This window comes from Drosophila sulfurigaster, chromosome 2L (assembly GCF_023558435.1).
Source record: "Drosophila sulfurigaster albostrigata strain 15112-1811.04 chromosome 2L, ASM2355843v2, whole genome shotgun sequence".
Taxonomy (NCBI): Eukaryota; Metazoa; Arthropoda; class Insecta; order Diptera; family Drosophilidae; genus Drosophila; species Drosophila sulfurigaster.
This window is the reverse complement of record NC_084881.1, coordinates 4,337,376-4,359,893: the sequence shown is the minus strand read 5'-3', so window position 1 is coordinate 4,359,893 and position 22,518 is coordinate 4,337,376. Positions and strand designations below refer to the sequence as shown.

Below are 22,518 nucleotides of genomic sequence, written 5' to 3'. Positions count from 1 at the left end.
CTTGTGCTAAACTTGATAAATGTTTTTGGGGTGAGGCTGTTTTAACGGCAACATACTTAATTAACAGATCCCCAAGCAGAGCGTTGCAGAATATAAGTAAAACACCGTATGAAATGTGGCATAATAAAAAGCCTGTATTAAAGTATCTCAAGATATTTGGTTCGACAGTGTATGCACTAAATAAAGTGAGAAAACGAAAGTTTGATGAAAAGTCAATCAAAACTATACTTGTCGGGTATGAACCAAATGGGTATAAATTGTGGAATGAGGAATCAAGGAAATTTATGACAGCTAGAGATGTTGTGGTGGATGAGATTAACATGTTAAAATCTAGAATTTTACATGGAGAAGAATCTGTGGTTCAAAGTAATAATGTTGAACCAAATATTGACTCTTTAAATAGAGAAAGTGAAGAGTTGGATTTTCCTTTGGAGGAAGAGATTGAATCTGTTGATTCTGGATTAAATTTACAACTCAATGAAAATTCCACAAATCTTGAGAATGCCGATCCAGTTGTAACTGGTGATAAATTAAAAGAAATTGAAAATGATGAAGAAATCAGACGCAGTGAAAGACTTAGAGGTAAACCAAAATTATCATATCGATTCTTAGAGAAATGTCTTATGAATACTCAAATATGCTTGAATGATATTCCAGTTAATTTTGACGAAATTAAGTTTCGTGATGACAGATCTCTATGGGAAGAAGCCATAAAAGATGAACTCAACTCCCATTTTGAAAATAATACTTGGTCCTTAGTGCAAAAGCCAAATAATAAAAACATAGTTGATTGTAAGTGGGTATTTAGTATAAAACAAGATGAGTTCGGAAACTTAGTAAAGTACAAAGCAAGGCTTGTAGCGCGGGGTTTTACTCAAGAGTATATGACTGACTATGATGAGACATTTGCACCAGTTGCACGAATCTCAAGTTTCAGATTTCTGTTAGCTCTTTCAAATCAATATGATTTACTTGTCCATCATATGGACGTTAAAACTGCATTTCTAAATGGAACTCTAAAGGATGAAATCTACATGAATATTCCAAAAGGCTTAAACCAATTTTCTGAGAATCAAGTTTGTAAACTAAATAAAGCTATATATGGTCTTAAGCAAGCCGCTAGATGCTGGTTTGAAGTATTTGAAAATGTATTGAAAAATGTTGGATTTGAAAATCTAGCAGTTGACCGTTGTATTTACATTTTAAAGAAGGGAGATATTTCAAGGAATATATATATTTTGTTATATGTTGACGATGTGGTAATTGCTACAAAGGAATCTGAAACTATGTCTAATTTTAAATCGTACCTTCAAGATAAATTTAAGATGACTGATTTACGAGAAATTCGTCATTTTATTGGTATAAAATTGATAGAACAAACAGTCAGATATGTCTTAGCCAGTCAGCATACATCATAAATGTTTTGAGAAAATATAATATGGAGGATTGTAATGCAGTTAGCACCCCACTTCAAAGCAAATTAGACTATGAGGCTCTTCAATCAGAGGAATCATATGATGCACCAAGTAGAAATTTGATTGGCTGTTTGATGTACATTATGTTATGTACACGACCAGATTTAAGCACTTCAATAAGTATTCTGAGTAGATATACAAACAACAACAATAAGGAACTATGGCAATGCCTGAAAAGAGTTCTTAGATATCTGAAGGGCTCTGTTGATTTGAAGCTCACATTCAAGAAAAATGTTGATTTTAAAAATATTCTGATAGGATATGTAGACTCTGACTGGGCCGGCAATGAAACGGACAGAAGAAGTACTACTGGATACCTATTTAAGATGTTTGAGAGCTGTCTGATTTCATGGAGCACCATGAAGCAAAAATCTGTTGCTGCATCATCTACTGAGGCAGAATACATGGCCTTATTTGAAGGTGTTAGAGAAGCCCTATGGCTTAAGTCTTTAATAAAGGAAATTAATCTAGAATTAAATGGTCCAATAGTTATTTTTGAAGATAACCAAGGCTGTATTAGTATTGCCAACAATCCTACCTGCCACAAAAGAACGAAGCATATAGACATTAAATATCATTTTACTAGGGAACAAATTGAAAAGAAACTAATTTCTGTAAAGTATATTTCCACAGATCTCCAACTCGCTGACATCTTGACGAAGCCGTTACCATCCGCTAGATTCAGTATTTTGAGAGCCCAGATGGGACTTTTTGAATAACAGCAAACCTAACCGAAACTGTTGTCATGGACTAAATATTAATTTAAAAAAAAGGGTCCACTTACTTTAGTATTGAATAACTACGAATAGCTTTACGCAACTGAAGTTCCTTAATCCAATAATCTTGAATATTTGAATATATGTATATTTTTTTTTTTCACTATGTAAACTTAATTTTTTGGTTATTTTTATTTGTATAGATCTGGTTGGGTTTTACTGGGTTTCCCCAACTCTTTGCAGCAAATGCTGGATCTAATTGTAATCCCCAGAAGAAGAAAAAGAAAAAAAAAAGAAAAGAAACTATATGAACAAACTAATTAAAATAAATAAGCACAATACTCGTCTGTCAACTATTCTTTATATATCAATGTAACTCTTGAGGTGGCGTGTTGAAAAATACGTATGTAAATACATACAAGTGCAAGAGTCATATTGATACTCGCGCATTACATATATTGTGTATGTATTGGTGGAAAGGGATCTCAAGAGGCAACGGCTACGGAGCCTTCTGGTCGTCCCTCTCACACATTCCTTCACTTTTGTGCACGCGTCTAATTAGCGTCACTTCAGTTTTGACAGCGAGCTTGTGCGGTTCATAAAACATAAAATCAAAGTGTTCTTATTTATCTGGTTGCTTGTGGGGACAATAAATTAACAGATTTCTATATGTGTATGTATTGGTGGAAAGGGATCTCAAGAGGCAACGGCAACGGAGCCTTCTGGTCGTCCCTCTCACACATTCCTTCACTTTTGTGCACGCGTCTAATTAGCGTCACTTCAGTTTTGACAGCGAGTTTGTGCGGTTCATAAAACATAAAATCAAAGTGTTCTTATTTATCTGGTTGCTTGTGGGGACAATAAATTAACAGATTTCTATAGGTTATGGGCCCAGACACAATTGCAACGGATTAATAATAGGAATGCTTTGATTGTTTAAAATAAAAAAGAAAATAAAAGTGAATAAAAAGTGAAAGCATATATGTGAATATTTGTGTGTATATATGTATGCATTCACATGCATATGTACTACGTTTGCAGTCAGCATCGAAATATCCCAAATTGAGGTTTGGAAAAGGATTAAAGGGATTCCCCCAAAATTTAAAAGGGGAAAATTTGGAAAAAAAACCCACAAAACTTGTAAAAATTCCTAAATTGCCCAAAAAGTTTAAAAATTTTCAAAAAGGGAATTTTTGCTTTTTTAAAATTAAAAATTTTAAAAAATTGAAAGAAAAGGCCCTTCAAATTTTGGAAACGAAAAAGGGAAAAAAAAAAAGGGGAAAAAAATTTTTAAAAAAACAAAGTTAGTTTTTTAATTGAAAATTTGAAAAAGGGAAAAATTTAAAAAAAAATTTTAAAACCCAAAACTTTATTTAAAACAATTTTTTAATTATGGTTCCAAACCCAAAATATTTTTAAAAAAGGGGTTTTTTTTTCAAAAATTTTGGGAAAAATATTTTAAAAAAAGGGACTTTTTTTTAAAGGGAAATTTTTTCAAATTTGGGCCCCAAAATTTAACCCTTTTAAATAAGGTTTGGGAAAAAGGAAATTTGGGGTTTTTGGTTTTGGGGTTTAAAATGTTTTTTAAACTTTTAAAAAATTTTAAACAAAAGAACGTTAGAAAAATTTAAACGGTATGAAATTGTGGGGGGAAAAATCCAAATTAATTAGAAAATTTAAATAAAAAAAAAAAATTCCCTTTTAAAACTTTAAAATTTGGTTGGGCAAAATTTCATAAATGGGGGGTTTTGAAAATCAATTTAAAAATTTGGGAAAAATTTTAAAAAAAAAATAAAAATTTTTAAATGGATGTTTTTGGGGGAAAAATTACAAAATTTTAAAATTAAAAATTTGGGAAAAATTGTTTAAAATTAAAAATTTTGAAAAAAATTTGACCTTTAAAAGGGGAAAAATTTTTTTCTTTTTTAAAAAGAATTTTTTTGGAAAATTTATTAAATTTTACTTAAAAGGGTAAATTGGGGAAATAAAAAGAAAAAATTTTTAAAATAAACTGTTTTGGGAAAAAAAAAAAGGGATTTTAGAAAAAAGGTTCAAAATTTTAAAAAATTAAATTTTAAAAAAGGTTTGGATTTGACAACCAAAAGTTTTTGATCTTTTAAAAAAACTTGGTTTTTGGGGCTTTTCAAAATTTAATTAAAAGGGATTTTAAAAACAAGGTTAAAATTGAAACTTGAAATAAAAAAAGGTTTAAAGGGTAAGTTTTGGTTTTAATTTTGAAAATTTGTTTGAAAAAATTTAATTTAAAAGTTAAAATTTAATTTTAAAGGAACCAAAGGTAAATTTAAAGGGAATTTAAATAAAAATTTTAAATAATTTAAAAAAATTTTGGTGAAGGAAAATTTAAATTTAAATTTTTTATAAAAATTTGTTTGTTAAGTTAATTTTTAAAAAATTTTTAAAATTAAAAATTTGAAAGTTGAATTTTTTGAAAGAAATCGGGAAAATTTAATTTAAATTTTAAATAATTTTAAAAATTTGAAATGATTTTGGGTTAAAAAAATTTGAAAAAAAGGAAAATTTTGAAATTAAGCCTAAAGTTTTAAGAAAAAAATTTTAAATTTTAGAATTTTTTCCCCAAAAAGGGAAAATTATATCCATTTAAAATTTTGGCGGATTAATTTGGGATGACAACCTTTTAAATTTAAAAGTTTTAAAAATTTAAAAACTTTTCCCTTTAAAAAAATTTTAAATTTTCCAATTTAAAAACCCCAAAAAAAAATTTTTATTTAAAAGGGGAAGAAAAAAAAAAATTTTGGAACATTTAAAAAAATTTTGAAATTTTCCCAAATTTATGCACTGGAAGGCTCCCCATTCCAAAATTCCCGTTTAAAACGAAACTTTAAAAAAATATTAAAATTTTAAAAGGTCCAATTTTTTTAAAAAAACCCGTTTAAAATCCATTTTAAAAAAGAAATTAAAATTTTTTTTTATGAAATTAAAAGGAAAATTTTTTTGAAAGAATCTTTGGGTTTAAACCTTAAAAGCAAATTTTGGCCCAATGGGTTTTGAAAAAGAAAAAAAAATTATGAAAAAATTAAAAAAAAATTTATTTTTATTTTAAAAAAGAAAGGGTTTTAAAAAATTTTAATAAATTTTTAAATTTATTGTATTGTTTTAAAAAATTTTGGGAAAATTTTAAAAAATTTTGGGTTTTTTTAAACTTTTGGAAAGGTCAATTTAAAGGAAAAAAAGAAAAAAAAAATAAAAACCAAAAATTTTTTGGGGAAAAAAATTAAAATTTTTATTACAAACCTTAAAGGGGAAATAATAAAACTTTTTAAAATAAAAGGGAATTAAAAATTATTAAATTTTGGGAAATTTAGGGCCCAAAGCTTGTTTTTCACAACCAAATTTTTAAATTAATTAGGTTTGTTTAAAATTTCCCAAAAAAAAATAAGGCTATTTTTCTTTCCGGGAAAAAAAAGAATTTCAAGGGTTTTAAAAAATTTAAGTTTAAAAGGGAAAATTTTTATTTTTAAAAAAATTTTAAAAAATTTTGAAAATTTTGATTTGGGGGAATGGGAAAAGGGGAAACCGGGAAAAAATTTAAATTTTAATTTGATTTTGAAAAACTTTAAAAAATTTTGGGCATTTGAAATAAAAATTTTTTAAAAGGAAGAAGAAAACAAACGGGCTAAAAAAAAAAAAATTTTGAATTAATGGGCCCTTTTTGAAAGTCCATTTTTGGGGCCCTTAACTTCCCGAACGGTTTGGGGAATTTTAATTTTTTTGGAAAATTTTAAAAGAACTTTTTTGGGGAAAGTTAAAAAAAAATTTAACCCCTTTTAATTAAAAGGTTTACCATTTAATTAGTTTTTAAAGGGTTTTGGGAAAATTTTAAAAAATTTGAATAACGGGAAAACGGGTTTTCAAAATGGGCAAATTTAAAAAGGGTCCCTTTTACTTTTTAGAAAAACCCCGAATTTTTTTAAAAGAAGCCTTAAAAAAAGAAAAAATTTGAAAAAAGGAAAAAGGGGGGCTTTTAAACCCTTTATTTTTGTTTTAAAAATGAAAAGAACGGGGGTTTTATTTTCCCTTTTTCAAAATGGGTTTAAATTTTTCCCAAAAAAAAGGAAAAAAAAAAAATAAAAAACAAAAATTAAAAAAAAAACCAATTTGGCTTTAAAAATTCCCTAAATAAATTTGAAAAAAGTTTTGTTGAAAAATCTTTTATCAAAACCCAATTTAAAAAGGTTTTTTTAAAAAATCCCAAATTCAAAGTGGTGGAGGGGAAAATTAAAGGAAAAAACAAAGCCGGCCCCCAAAATTCCCCGGGTAGCTTTTAATAAGCGAAAAAAATTTAAAACAAAAAAAAATTTTATTTAAACCCGGTTTTTTTTTTTTTTAAATTTTAAAAAATTTCGGGTAAAAGGGAAATTAATAATAAAAAATTTTTAAAATTTTTAAATTTAAAAGGAATTTAAATTTTTAAAAAATAATGGGGAAATTTTGGTTTTGAATTTGAGTTCAAAAAATTTTGTGAGAGTTTCAAATAAAAAAATTTTTAAAGAAAATTTTTCAAATTTAAATTTTTTTTTTGGGCCTTTGGGCCAAAAGGTTTAAAAAAATTTTTAAAAAAATTTTTAAAAGAAAAAAAATTTTTGGAGTTTAAAAAAAAGAAATTTTGGAATTTAAAAATTTTTCCCCATTTGTTAAATTTTTTGCAAAAAAGGCCCTTTGAAATTTGTTTGGGTTAATTAAACTTTTTAAAATTTTTGGGAAAAGGTTTTTTGGAACTTTTTTTTGGGGTTTTTTTTAAAAAGATTTTTGGGAAAAAATAAACCATTTAAAATTTTAAATTTGGAAAAGGGTTTTTAAAAAATTAAAAGTTTTTGGGGAAAAAGGATTTTTGAAAAAATAAATAAATTTTCAAAAGGGAACGAAAAAAAAAGGCTTAAAGATTTTGGGCAAAAAAAATTTTTGGGTTTAAAAAATTTTTAAAATTTTAAGAAGGGGAGAAAAAAGTTTTCAATTTAAAATTTTAAAAAAAGGTTTAAATTTCCAAAATTTGCCTTTTTGTTAAAGAAAAAAGGGTTCTTTAAAAATTTAACAAATTTAAATTTTGTAAATTTAAACAAGGAAATATGCATTTGGGGAAAGAGGAAAAGGGAAAAAATTTTAAATTAAAAATTTTTTTAAAAGAAATTTGGAAAAATTTTTTAAAAAAAAAATTTTTTTTTTGGAATTTTTTGTGGGATTAAATTTCAATTTAAAGTTCCAAAAAAGGTGCCCGGTTTAAGGAAAATTAAAGAAAAAATAAATGGTGAAAAATTTTGGAAAAAAAAATTTTAAAACCCCTTAAAAAAACCAAAAAATTTTTATTCCCAAAAAAATTTATTGGGCGTTTTTTAAAAAAAGTAAACCCAATTTAAATTAAAAAAACGGAAATAAAAACAAAAAAAGGGGAAAAAAAAAAGGGGGTTTGTTTAAACAAAGAATTTTTTTTTTGGAAAATTGAAACATGCCCAAAGCACGGTTTAAAGGTTTTAGTTTTTTTAGCCCAAACAAAATTTTTGCCTATTATTAAAAATTTCTTAAAATTAAAGGGAAATTTTAATTTTAAAAAGTTAACCAAAAATTTTTTTTAAAAACAAATAAAAAATACCCACAACCCCTTTTTAAAAGGGTTTTTTTAAAAATTGCCCTTGGTTTTAAAAAGAAATTTAAAAAAGGTTAACAAAAAAAAAAATTTTTTAAAGATTAAATTTTTCTGATTTTAACAAAATTTGTATTTTAAAAAATTTTTTCAAAAGTTTTTTTTTTTGATTCCCTTTGTTTTATAAATTTGGGATTGTGGCTTTAAAAAAAAGGGAAAAAAAAGGTTAAAAAAAAAAAATAAACGGGTCTTTTTTTAAAAGAAATTTTTAAAAATTTTTGGGTAAACAAAAAAAATTTTTGGAATTTGAAAATTTAAACAAGGGGGTTTTTGGGTTTAAAAAAAATTTTTTTAAAATATTTTTATTATTTCGGGGTTTTGGGAAAAAAAAACAAAGGTTTTAAAATTTATGTTTGTTTTTGGGACAATAAAAATTTCTTTTGGTTATTTGGGGAAATTAAAGGGCCTTTTTTTTAAAAGTTTTGGCCCTTTTAAAAAATTTTTTGGGTTAATTGGTATTTTTGAAATTTGGGAAAAAACTTTTAAAATAAATCTATTTCTTTGTTGGGGCCCTAATTTTTTCAATTAGGGAAATGAACTTTAAAAGGAAACAAAAAAGGGTTTATAAATTTTTTAAAAATATATTTGTTTTGTTTTTTACCAACCAATTTAATTTCCCAACAACGTTAATTTTAATTTTTTAAAATATGAAATTGGATTTAATTTTAAAAATTAAAGTTTCCAAAAAATTTTTCACAATTTAACCCAAAAAGGGAAAAAAAAAGGAAAAAATGAAAATAATTTAAAATAACCTTTCGGGGAACCTTTTTTTTAAAATTTGTAATTTGGGGTTTTAAAAATTTTTAAAAGGGTGGGGGTTTTTTTAAAATTGTTTTAAAGGGGGAAATTGGTGGAAATAAAAAGGGGAAAAATTTGGGTTTTTTAAAAAAATTTTTGGGTTTTTTTTTGGGGAAAAAAAGGCGGTTAAAAATTTAAATTTTTAATTTGGGGAAAATTTAGAATCATGGGGATTTTGGGAAAAAAAAAAAGGGTAACCCCTAAACTTTAAAAATTTTAATTTTGACAAAATTTTTTTTACCAAAAGTTTATTTATCGGGGTTTTTGACAAATTAAAAATTTCTTTATCCCCACCCTTTGGGAAAAAAAAATTTTGAAATTTTTAAAAAGAAAAAAAAGTTTTAAAAAGAAATTAAATTTTAAATATTTGAAATGGGTTTTTAGGAAAAAAAAATTTAAAATTTAAAGTTAAAAAAAGGGTTTTAAAAATCAAATTTTACCAAAAAATTTTGCCCAAAATTTTTTCAAAGGAAAAAAAAATCCCAATAAATTAAAAAACATAAATGGGAACCAAAAGCCCAGACCAAGGGGGTTTTAAACCTTTTTGAAAAATTTCAAAGGGGGTTTTAATTTTTTTTTTCAAACCTTTTGGGGGTTTAATTTTAAAAAATAAAAAATGTGGTTTAAATTCCAAAGGAGTTTTTTAATTTTAAAAAGGGAATTTTGGGGAAAAAAAAAAAGGGAAAAAAAATTTTTGGTTTTTTTTTGAAATAAAATTTAAAAAATTTTTCGGGTTTTTCAAAAAAAAATTTAAATTGAAATTTTAAGAAATTCTTTTTTTAATTTTTTTATAAAACCCCATAAAATAAAATTTTAAAAAACTCTCTTTTAAAAATTTTTAAAAAAATTTGGGAAAAAACGTTGCCCAAAAAGAAAATTTAGAAAAAAATTTAACAAAAGGGCCAATTGCCCAAAAAAAAAAGGGTTTAAAAATTAGTTTTTAAAAAAATTTGGGCATTTAAAAAAAGTAAAAAACCCCCAAAAAATTTTTGGAAGGAGGTTTTAAAAAAGGGTTTTTTAAAAGGGGAATCCTTCAAAAAGTGGTTTTTAAAAAACAAGGTATTTAAACCCCCCCCAAAAAAATGGGCAAAGGGAAGGGTTTGGAACTAAAAAGGGTTTGGGATTTTTTAAATTTAAAATTTTTTTTGCCTTTTTCTCCCACGGGCAGAATTTAAAATTAAAGGGAAAAAAAGCCCCTTTTTTAAGTTTTAAAAATAAAAAAATTTAGAAAAATTTTTAAAAGAACAAAATTTGGGGAAAAAAAATGGGTAAATTTAAAGGAATTTTTGCGGGAATTTTGGAAATTACCAAAAATTAAAATTTTTGAACGTTTTTTTAAAAAAACCTTTAAAAAAGTTTGGGAAATTATTTTTAAAAAAAAAAGGGTTTTTATTTTTAAAAAGTTAAAACAGAATGCCCGGGGAAGATTTTAAAAAAAATTTAAAAAAGGGAAAAAAGAATTTTTAAAAATTTTTTTTCATTCAAAATTTTTGTTAAAAATTTATTTTGTTTTTAAATTGTTTGGGTTTTAAATTTGGGGGAAAAAATAAAATCATTTTTTTTTTAAAAAAAAAGAAAAAAAAAAAGAAATTTTTAATAAAAAATTTTAAAATTTAAATAAAAAATTTCCTTTCTAAATAATTGATTTTGGGTTTGAAAAAAAATTAAATTTCAATTTCTTTAAAGGGTTTAAAAAATTGGATTTAAAATTTATTTTTGGGGAAATTTTTTTGGGGGAAACGAAGGAAACCTTTTTGGGTTTTAAAAATTTTAAAAATTTTCACCGTTAATTGGTTTAAAAATTTTAAAAGGAAAAATTTGGTTTTACATTACCTTTTTAAATTTAAAAGGGGGTTTTGGGAAAATAAAATTTTTTAAATTTTAATGGGTTTAAATTTAAAGGAATCAAAAAAAAATTTTGGGAAATTTTTGTTTTAAATTTTTTTTAAAAAAATTTGGCAAAGGTAATAAAGTTTTAAAAATTTTGGAAGGAGGGGATTTCCTTTAAAGGTTTTAAATTTATTGGTTTTTGGGAAAAATTTTTAAAAACCCCGGTTTCTTTAAATTTTGGGAAAAAAAAAAAAAGGAAATTAAAAAAAAATTTCTTTTTGGGTTTTTAAAAAATTAAGAAAATGTTAATTTTAAAAAATTTTTAAAAGGGAAAAAATTTTTTTAAAAAAAGGGTTTATCGAAAATTTAAAAATTTTAAGTGTATTTAAGTAAAAAAGGGTTTGGAAATTTGGAAAGAAACATTTTTAATTTAAAAGACCCTTTCCCTTTCCCAATAAAAAATTTTTTTTTCCAAATATTTTTGGAAAAAAGGGAAATGCCCATTTAAAGAAAAAAAAACACATTTAAAATTAAAATAAACCTTTTTGGGTTTTTTTTTAAAATTCCCAAAACCCTGTGTTTAAAGGGTTAATTTGTTTAAAGGTTGGGATTTTCAGACGTTGTTTTAAAATTTTTTAAAAAAGGGGTTTTTTAAGAAAATAAGTTTAAAAAATTTAACCTAAAGGGAAAATTTAAATTATTTTTTTTTAATTAAATTTTTGGAAAATTTGATTTTGGGTTTGGAAAAATTTACTGGGTTTCCCCAACTCTTTGCAGCAAATGCTGGATCTAATTGTAATCCCCAGAAGAAGAAAAAAAAAGAAACTATATGAACAAACTAATTAAAAATAAATAAGCACAATACTCGTCTGTCAACTATTCTTTATATATCAATGTAACTCTTGAGGTGGCGTGTTGAAAAATACGTATGTAAATACATACAAGTGCAAGAGTCATATTGATATTCGCGCATTACATATATTGTGTATGTATTGGTGGAAAGGGATCTCAAGAGGCAACGGCAACGGAGCCTTCTGGTCGTCCCTCTCACACATTCCTTCACTTTTGTGCACGCGTCTAATTAGCGTCACTTCAGTTTTGACAGCGAGTTTGTGCGGTTCATAAAACATAAAATCAAAGTGTTCTTATTTATCTGGTTGCTTGTGGGGACAATAAATTAACAGATTTCTTTAATTTTCTACACAACCTTAGAAACTTGATTTACCATTAAAGGGGATTTGAAGCCAGAATTTTATTTTAATATTAAATTTCAGCATCTTTGTTCTTACTGTTTGGGCTGTGCATTACTAAATATAGTAATGGCTGATGACCCAAGCCTAGCATGTTAAAAATAAATTCAAATTACAATATTAGCACAAATACTGCTTGAGTTAATCAAGCGTTAAATATAATATCAAATATCATTTAAAAATCATACCATATACAATTTGTAAGGCTCATTATAATTTCCCCAACACAGTGACATAACCTTACAACATGTTTTTGTTGGGCCAAATTTAAAACGACTTCTCAATACAATTTTCGGTGCAAAAATTATGGGCTTTGTAAATTATTATTTTTAGAGCTGTTTAAAAAAATTACAAAAAAATGTTTGATTCTTTAAATATTTGTAATTGCTTATGAATTATACATAATATATACTAATATATACTATTATAGCGCATTTAATATATACTTATAAGCAATTTTTATTTGTGCGCATTCAAATTTTGGATCCTAGTTAACATTACATACAATTTTACTTAGTTTTCGAACACATTGAATATGCTTTGAGTCCTAAAACTAGACTTAATGAAAATCCCATTGTAGAGACCGGCATCAGATAGTGACTTTATTTAAAATAAATGATTTATTGTGTTCAGTCTTTCGTATAACAAGATGAACAATGTGTAAATCTGTAAATATAAAAGTAGTACTTTAATATTTAAACAAAAATATATATATTTCTGACATACCTTAACATTTTTTCCAAGTCGGTTGATGTATTTAACAGAATTCGCTAGAATCATTATTTGAAAGCGAAAGAAAGGTTGTTTTATGAATTTGAGTTTGCAATGGGTCCATTTTCTAGCTTCAGAAGTGTGTTCTCTTCGGGGTTATCGTTCAAGTCCTATATTTTTAAAATATTATTAGTAAACATATGAATAACATTATTACGGTTAAAAATATGAAGGGGAGAGAGCGGATAAAACAGAACAGAACAAAACTGGTTTCAAAATACATGTAAATTTGTCAAAATTTTACCTTACACACATACATAGTCCGTTTATAAAAAGTTCCTTATTGGTAATTTGAATTGTTCAAATGAAAAATCTGTTTAATATTACGGATGTGTTCATCCCTAATACTATACAAGTATTCTTTGGTTTTATTTAATTCTAAACGCAGATTTCATCATTCAAAAAAATTGTAAAATACAAATAATTTTCATAAATGTACAACATGTTGACTTTTCACATGTGTTTCTGTTATTTTAACACCGAGAATAAATTGACTTGTATGGCTATCATTATACTACTACTGGTAGCATGAACCATATGAGAACTTCAGGAACACATGCTCGGTACGTATGGACTTACGCTTATGATGGTTATAATAAGCGTAATATATGTATGTATTTTTGTAGGTAAGTTTTCAAATAGGCTAACTAGTACATAGATAATCGTACAATCGATTTAAAAAGTGTACTTATACTTATATGTTATGTATTTATGTAACTACATTAGAAACATGTCACAGAAATATTTAATCAATGATTATACAATTTAATTATGTAACTAGACTTTTGCACAATATTGGGATACATATTTATTTAATTTTGTTGCTTTTATTTTAACACTAACACTAAAGGCCAAAACAATCATATTATTGACCCATCTTTACAAAGATCTACAGAACATAACGTAGGTCTAGATATTTCTTTAAACGTATTGTATAGAAAAATAAATTGATGCAAATATTCTATGGAAATCCCTGTACATAACCAAAAGGCTTTAAAAGATCCAATTCTAAATAATTTCCTATATTTATTTATTTAATGAATAACGAGTAAGAAACGATTAGTAATACGATTATTTATAAAATGGTAGATTTTTCATAAAGGAAAAAATGTATAAGGCTCTACTCTACCACTATATCAGAAGAAAGCAAATAGAAATTGCGTCACAATTTTTTAAACACTATTCATAAACAAATAGTTTTTAAATATTCTTTTTTTGTCAGCAATTGATAAATGTTATAAGACAACTTTTATGTGACGTAAAACAGCTGCTTATTTGGGAATGTTTAAAAATTTCTAAATTAAATGAGCAATTTGCTGGAAAATTTATAATATACTACAAGATTAACAAATTATCTACAAGATCCCCAAATCACAGGTTTGCTTATATTAATAACAATATCTCATGAAGTTTAACGCATTTTGACATTCAATTATTCGCTAAAGTAAATCCCTTACAACAGTACATTTTGATATTAGCTCATCATCAATCTAAATATGTAATATATACAAATAAAATTTGTAAAAACAAAAAAAATGGAAATATATACATATATATGAATGAGGTACATTTTAAAATTATCTTAGATCACTAGAAATTGTCTGTGTGTATGTATGTACACTATATATAGTATATTCACGTGTACATATGTGTGTGCAATTAAAAATAAAACAATTTCTATTATACACTATAAGACCAATATAAATACGATAGCTGCAGTTATCACTTTAAAATCCATCTCATCAATTTGATGAAGTAGTCCTGCAATTTTACAATTACAAAACATTGATTGTTGTAAATTGATTGAGATTACTTGAATTATTAATATAACGAATATAAACAACAACATGTATACACATAAAAAATAAAAAAAAGATTTTTAATTATTAAATAAGCTTGGATTCTATCTATGTAGGCATCATAGGATGATACAGGGACTCATCTATTTTCAATTCAATATGGGCAATGAAATTGTGTATACTAATATACACTAATAAATTTAAAAACTTTTTAATAAACCATTTTTATAGCCGCTACCCATAGAAGATATTATAACTTAGTAAAATGCTTGTGATTTGCAGAGGGAGGCATCTTCGACCCAATAAAGTATGTATACACATACATATATTATTGATCAGAGTTAACAGCCGAGGCAATATTGCCAAGTCCGTCTGTCTGTCCGTCCGTATAAAGCCCTAGATCTCGGCGACTATATGAGATAGAGCTATAATTTCCTTTCGCCAGCACTTTTAAGTTTTGCATGCACACATTTCAAGATTGTTTTAAATTTGATAAAATCGATATTCTATTTATGTATAAGTTTCTAAATACATACATATATATCTTTTAAGTACTTTTTTATATATATTTAAAGAATAATACTGGCATTATTATTTTTATTGAAAATGAGTAGCGGTAGCTTTCTTGTTTGATATTAAAATCGGGTGCGGATGCTCTGATTTAATCAATCTATGAAAAATATAATAGTTTACAAACAAATTATGAAAAATATAATAGTTTTTAAACAAATTACTACCATGAAAAAGTAACCCAGACCACAACATCTTTGCTTTTTTCAAAAGTATGATTTATTGCTTTCCCAATTAAGAACTTAAAATACTTAGTTATTATATATTTTACACATATATAAATAAGTATCTGCACCTAACGCTACTTATAAACATAAGAAACATTACAGCAATATAAGTCAACTACACTTGAAGTGTACTGGTTAGTATTTAGTTTAGTTTACGTGATTAAATACTTTTGCCAATCGAAAACTGTGAAGAAGTTAACTGCCATAAATTACACTTGTATTTTGACTAGCCGATGCCCTGTGCCCTTCTTTTTGGTTAAGAATACTTTGTTTTGACGGATGGGCAATTTAACATTTTATCCAATAGGTACAGGGCATTATTATAATAAACATATAATTTGGCTTAATTTCTCAAAAAAATAAAAATTTGCATTTACTTATAGTTAAGACAAAACTATTCAGTTTTAACGCTGTTTTGCAACCAACTAGTACTAGTCGCAACCGCATTGTACAAACAAAACCTATTTTGGTTTACTTAAGTACAATATACGGGTAGTACTTATTTATAAGAATTAACGTTCCAATTTGTATTTAAATTTGCTACATACATTAATGTCAGTATTACAATAAATAATTGATATTATTGTTATTCTACCTAAAAGTACTCGTATGTAGGTTTGCAGTGTTCATTTTGAGCCTACGAAGTTTATCTATGGGGTCAACAGATAGAACTTACGACAATAAAGAGCACGACAGCGCCAATAAAATGATTGTATAGCTCGCCAACAGCCCTCAAATTTAATAATAAAGTTAAGAATGTAAATTATTCGGAGAAAAAGTTTGTTTTTTGTTGTTATTATTCAGCTGATAATATAAATGGACGTGTATATGATTGCCCCAGCTGGTATTAAATCTCATTGGTGTGGGAGATGAATTGTAGTATAGTTGTCATCGACATTTATATTGAAGCTTACCTTTTTGGCAGGTGGCACTGGAACCTGTAAATGGTATTTGGCTTGGCAATAATCGCGAAGAAGTGCTATCCCTTCGGTACGGTTATTTGCATAGCGTGATTCCCAGGCATCTAACAATCGATTGTAATAACGAGGAGTGTCGTTGTATTTTAGATATTTGTGGGTATGATCTGTGGGAAATATGCGCTCAAGAGGAGCGCATCGTGCCAGCTCATCCTCAGCCACAATAAGACAGCGCACATCGTCAGGTGTTAGATTTTGCAGAATTGCATTAACATACTTAAATGGTAAAAAAATAAATAAATATTAATAACAATATATATTAGAATATGCCATTAACTAACATCTTCGCGGTTTTCCATTGTTTTACGTGTAAAATTATTATGTTTGACCTTCTCATCGCGCGATAAATAATTTATATATAGACGTTTATCATAGCACATTTGTGTTCCAGGTGGAAATGAAAACTCGGCGGCAAGCTCCTTTTGTTTTTCCTGAGTCAGTTTTGGTGGTATCTAAGAAAAAAGATAAAATAATATATGACTAAATCTTTTCGTTACATATGAAGAAAATAACTGACGTTATACAAAGCTGTGTTAAGAACGCCCTGAACCAGGGGTGCCTTAACATGAGCATCAAGCGGCAGTTCTGAGTGCAAGCTGGGTGAAATGTTGACCTCCAATAACCATGGTACAAGATCCGAGTCTAAGATCACATCAAATCCAAATAATTCAAAACAACTGTATTTGGACTCCACGTTTGCTCGTATCATGCTATTTATGCCATTTTCACCAGCTAAAATTGTGCGTAACACTAGACTCCTTAGCGCCTCCCAGAGGCCGTCTGTGCGGACTCCACGATTGGCCAAATAATTCCATAGCGACTTAATTGTCCACTTGTGACCATGACAAGCATTAATATCCTTAACATCGATCGTTCAATGTATCAATCTTGGCGCTATATTTCACTGTAGAATATAACTCAACATAAAATATATTATATTTCTTAAACGCATAATTCACATAACTGACGCGAATCTTGCCAAACCATTGTGATACATGAAGACTCTCAAGGGATTTACAGATGTTACAAGTACGTATAGACGTAAGTCGAATTTGCTTCCATTTATTAGCAAAGGACGTTCGATATATCTATAAAATTGAATTGAATGATCAATCAGCTGTCACTGAAAAAAAACTACAATGCAATGCAAATAAGCGGCAATAAAAATATCAAATTAATCTTTATTATACATTTCAAGTATTCGGTATGTACGATACGATTTAAATATTAAAACATTCATAATGGATAGTCAATTTTTACAAGAAAAACAGTTGGTTCTCCAAACTCGAAGATGGTGCACGGTGAATACTCTCAGCTATCAAAAATGCTAGCTTATGAGCATATTGACAAACTGCAGGACTCGGCAAGTTCCAGACCAATTGTAGTACATATGTGTCATTTTGTACGTGAGTATTTGTATCTTATCAGCATTCAGACCCATGCTGTCGTGCAAAACATTGTAGTTCGTTGGAGAAACAGTACCTTGTTTTATGGCCTGCGAAACCAAATAGAAATCATAACGCTCGGGCAAAGTGATAACATCATCGACTATTGTTCCAGGTTCGGGATTGCGCTTATTCACAAAGTACCGTGTGTTAATTCTTTTTGTTACAACAATAAATGCCAAATTGCAACCTTTCTCTTTTCCCGCCGATTTGTAGATCTCGTCCAGTCGAGTTTTGAGGAATTTCACCTCAATATTGAATACTTGATTTAGCTGACCATCACCTACACCGTCGCGGAAAAGAGAATGCGGTCGGGCAAACTCCCATGATGCTCACGATATGCCTTTAGTGCACATGTCATATTCATTAATATTTGATTAGACAGTTCCTGACCCTTCATATGTTCAGTAACTGAAGAGAAATAACGTGTGGAGGACTTCATATCCATAGTAGCTACAAAAGCACCATATGACTTGTTTTTGTTCTTGGACGAGTGGCATACATCAAATCCAACGGTCATCAATCCATTTATAGGAAGCTCTATCATCCATGGAGCACCCATTAGTTTGGCATTCATTTGAATTACAACTTTGGTTGCAATCGACATTAGACCGCTTGATCTATCCGGGCGGGGTGCAATTGTTTTAAGTGTTACTACTTGAGAGGGTACTGGACGATCAACACACGTTCGTTTCTTAATGCAACTATATCTGCAAACACAAAATACCACGGTAATTTAAATGTATCAGCAATTCTTACAAGAAAAAGCAATTCGTGAACAATTATTCAAACTTACTTCTCTTCGTTAGGAGACTTTATAACAATCATTATAATTTGTGGATCTTTAGCGGCAGCATTATCGATCGCTTGCGAATAAGTCCCATTGCGATCATCCGAAATTTCTTCACTGTAAGAGTAAAAATAATACAATATAAGGATAAATACACGAGTAACAAATTAGAACATACTATCTGGGTTCGCTCATACGAAGTTTCATGCCTCCAGATGCCTGCATACACAGCTTCACAAACTGTTGTACTTCATGCTTTGACCGACTTGGTGTTATGACATACCAACGTTTTATGTCTACGTTTGTAAACATAGCGTCTTTACGACATTCGTATGTCCAATCAGCGCGGGCATCGCATAAAAAGCGCCTTTGACCTCCAAATACAATCTTCTGTGGCGGCAGAACTCGAGCACGTATCTCAACAAGCGCAGAATCCAATTCAACATTCCACGACTTCAACATATTAACACTACTTTCCGATTTCTGCAGACGCTGATTAAATGCACGCAACCTATCAATTCGACGATCGGGAGCAATTCTAGTATGCTCGCCCATTGCCTTCATTAATTGGAAGTCAGATCGCATACCGTCAGTTAAACCAGTAGCTCGAGCCAATTCAGGAATTAACATTATCAATTGATCAGCACCTCCACGAATATTTTTCTCACTTGGACGAGACACTACGAGTGGTTGCTTATGGTCTCGAATTATTATGTTGTAGCGCTTTGTAATTATAGAATCAAAAAGTTTTAAATTCTTACACTCTTATATTTGTAATCTTTCAACTTACTTTCTTATAATATTCAACATACGATATTTCTCCATCCTTGGTACTGAATTTAGACATCGGGGATGACTCAAAAGCGACATCATCTACTCTATATGTTTTATTATTGTATTCTGTTAATACAATCATCCCTACAAATGAAATAAATTTAGTTTAGCGTGATATTTTTGATTACAAATAATAGCATCTTACCTATCACTTCACGTTTAAATGCGCCCTGAAAGTCGTCATGTTCTCGAATGTTTTTCGACAAAATTTGATACAAAGTATCCGTTCTCATGACTTTGTGAGCGATTTCAGTGCATAAGAGAAAATCCGATTCATGTTGACGAATTGAAGTTATATACCCCGGCCATAATTCCATTCGATGCTTACTATCCAATACAATCTACAAAATTGCATACCATATTAAAAAATATATAAAAAATTACATTTTATTGCTTACCTTGGCTTGCGGGTCGAAATAATTGCGAGACACTATTTGAAGTTGCAGGCCTTCCATAGCACGACGCAAAATCAAGTTAAGAACTTGTAACTGCTGAGGATCCATTGCCTCAACAATACCTACACTCCTTATTTTAATGCTTATATTCTCTCCTGAACGACTCTTTGTCAAGAGATCCAAAACATATGGACTATTAGGTGTGTCCTTGAACTTGGTGGTGCAGAACAACACTGATCCATCAAAAATATATCCGCCTAATATATTACTGTGCTCTCTCAATAAGCCCTGACGTAGGAATGTATTATCAACATCGGGCGAGAAATCAACACGGTACTGATAAAGCGACCAATTGGGACGCTTAAGAAATTTGAAGTAATTTGTTTGAACAGTGATTGGTTTGCCTGTAGTACCCATTTTAGTAAGCAGACCACTGGGACGAGATCGCACAATTTCGGTAATTAATCGTCGTCCACGCACCGATCCACGAGGGTCACCTACTTATTGAAAATATTGATTATTAATTCCTTGGATTACAATTTTTATAATTATATGTTAATTTACCCTCAGCAGCCCCAGTATCGCCTAGAGTAGCTGGGTTACATATGGGCCGCCTAGCCTCAGCTTGCTGCGGTACTGGTGCATGACCCTGAAAAAAAAATAATTTAGATGATAATAGTCAGTCTTACATGTTATGTATTATTCTTTGAAAATTATAAGAATGCATGATAATCCAATAGTTTATAGTCATATTTAGTGAAAAATATTCCACCGTTGAACAGACAGAGTCGCACTCAACGGAGTGCCTATTCTTAAGAATGCATTTTGTAATCTCATGACGTTTTTTGTAAAAATTAAGAAACTAACTTATTATTTGATATACTATTTATTGCACTACAGACATACAGTGACATACTAAAGTATTAGAACACTAAATTTAAACTGTTACTCCGCAGTACTTGTGCAGTAATCGCGAAACTTACTTTTATATTTTTTTTTTATTTATTTTATTATTTTAGTCGGTGAAATAAATACAGTAGAAACTCTAAATAAACTAAATATAACAAAAATTATTCATCTAATATTGACAATGATGGATTTGAATTACACGATCAGCACAAAAGTGAGCACATCTAGCATCACACAAAAATTTGTAAGGCTGAGCACAATTTCTCAAATACAGTCACATAACGTCCCACACTCACAATGGCTGCACAGAAACATATATGTATGTGTGTATAACAGAAGTCTCATATTTAAGACTAATCATAAAACAGCTTATTTAGACAATTTTCTCGGCACAAGCCGCTTTGTGAATACTATGTTTGTAAATCTATTTACATATTTATTTAAACAACTTCTTCAATAAAATGACTCAAAGCGTAAAATACTTTTTTTTAATGTTTTTCAATTTTAATAAGTATGTAAGTATATATTAGAACTCATTTAAAATGTAAAGTTTTACTTTTATGCTAATTTTATTTGGATCCTCTTGAACTTTACATTAAATTGCGATTAGTTTTTGAATACACAGCACGAAGTAAACGGTTTCTGGTGTCTATCGTATTCAGTTCTTTCGTTGGTATGTAAATTTAAACATGCACATAAATACGTATGCATATATACTTCAGCATTACAATCTCAATGCTAATAATAATTACCATTTTCTACATATTAAAGAATTCCGTAGGTTTGTGGATAATTCATATTTAAGTACGTCCAAGCACATATACGCATGAAACCATTTCAATTTATTTTGTTTTGCACTAGCACCGTAATTCGCCGTTATTTTTCGTTATCTCTCAACTATACATTCATAAGTGCAAAAGTATACATGTATGTATGTACTTGCTTTGTACTTTTGGATTCATCATTCTATTTTCTTCACCTTAATACAATTAAAAAAAATGCCGTAGCGTTACAATTCGCCATTATTTTTCGTTCTTCATCTCTCCACTACACATTAATAAATTGTCCCATTTTCTTCATCTTCGTATCGAAGGAATAACAAACAAAACTCTGTATTTTAGTGTATGTGTGTAGGGACTAGTATGAGTTCATTCAATTATTTCAACACAAGTCAATTTAAATTTACTGATATTAAAATGTATGTATATTCAAAGTTATTTGAATAAATTAAATAAAAATAGAATGTACTGTATATGTATATTTACCAGTTGAGGAACTAGGCCCCTTGACAATTCTTCGTTAGGTTTTTTTTCCCCGTCCTCGACCACGTGAATGTCCTGAATTAGCTGGTAAATTATTCATATTTTTTTTCTTTTAAATCACAAAACTTCTTTACACCTCGAAAGATTACAACCAAATAGCTCCAATTAATCGTAACTTACGAATGTCACAACTTTGTATCGATAACATAGTGATGCCATATTTTGCAAAGATAATTATACCTACTGAGCTTCCGAAAAAATATTAATTTGGTAGTAGGGCTGATGGAAAATATGTTACAATAGATTTTATCGATTGTAATCATTTTTATGGGTCGTTTCCAAGATAATCACAAAAATCGAAATTATTTATGTACATGCGACACAAGCAAAAGTAGTTTTCATGACAAAGCATCTAAAAGCAGAGAAACCCAAAATATTATTTTAATCCGAAAAATTTTCCACTTTTATAGAATTTTCTGTTGTACAAAAGTTTTGCAGGGGAATAAATCTCCTAACAAAAGATTTCGTACAAAACTTTAAGGAAGGCGATATAGAGGAATATATCTCCTAAGAAAAGGTTCCGCTTTGTCTAACACGCTTTTTACGAAACGATGCATGCAATATTTAAAATTTTTGTGACTTCATTTCAAAGCAGAAACTTCCGAGTGAATCTTTTTTGAACAAAGTACTTTTTTTTATTGTCATCTTATTTTTATTGTTATCTTATCATGTAAAAAAAAATTAAAATTGTTGGCAAGAAAACAACAAAAGTGAGGTCTTAAACGAATGAAAA

The 22,518-nt window shown here is 28.3% G+C and overlaps 2 pseudogenes; both read right to left on the bottom strand.

Annotated features, from left to right (window-relative positions):
• Positions 1–12,472: 12,472 nt before the first annotated feature.
• LOC133837255 (tubulin monoglutamylase TTLL4-like) lies at positions 12,473–17,330 on the bottom strand (annotated as a pseudogene).
• LOC133840814 (protein aubergine-like) lies at positions 17,318–21,866 on the bottom strand (annotated as a pseudogene).
• Positions 21,867–22,518: the final 652 nt, after the last annotated feature.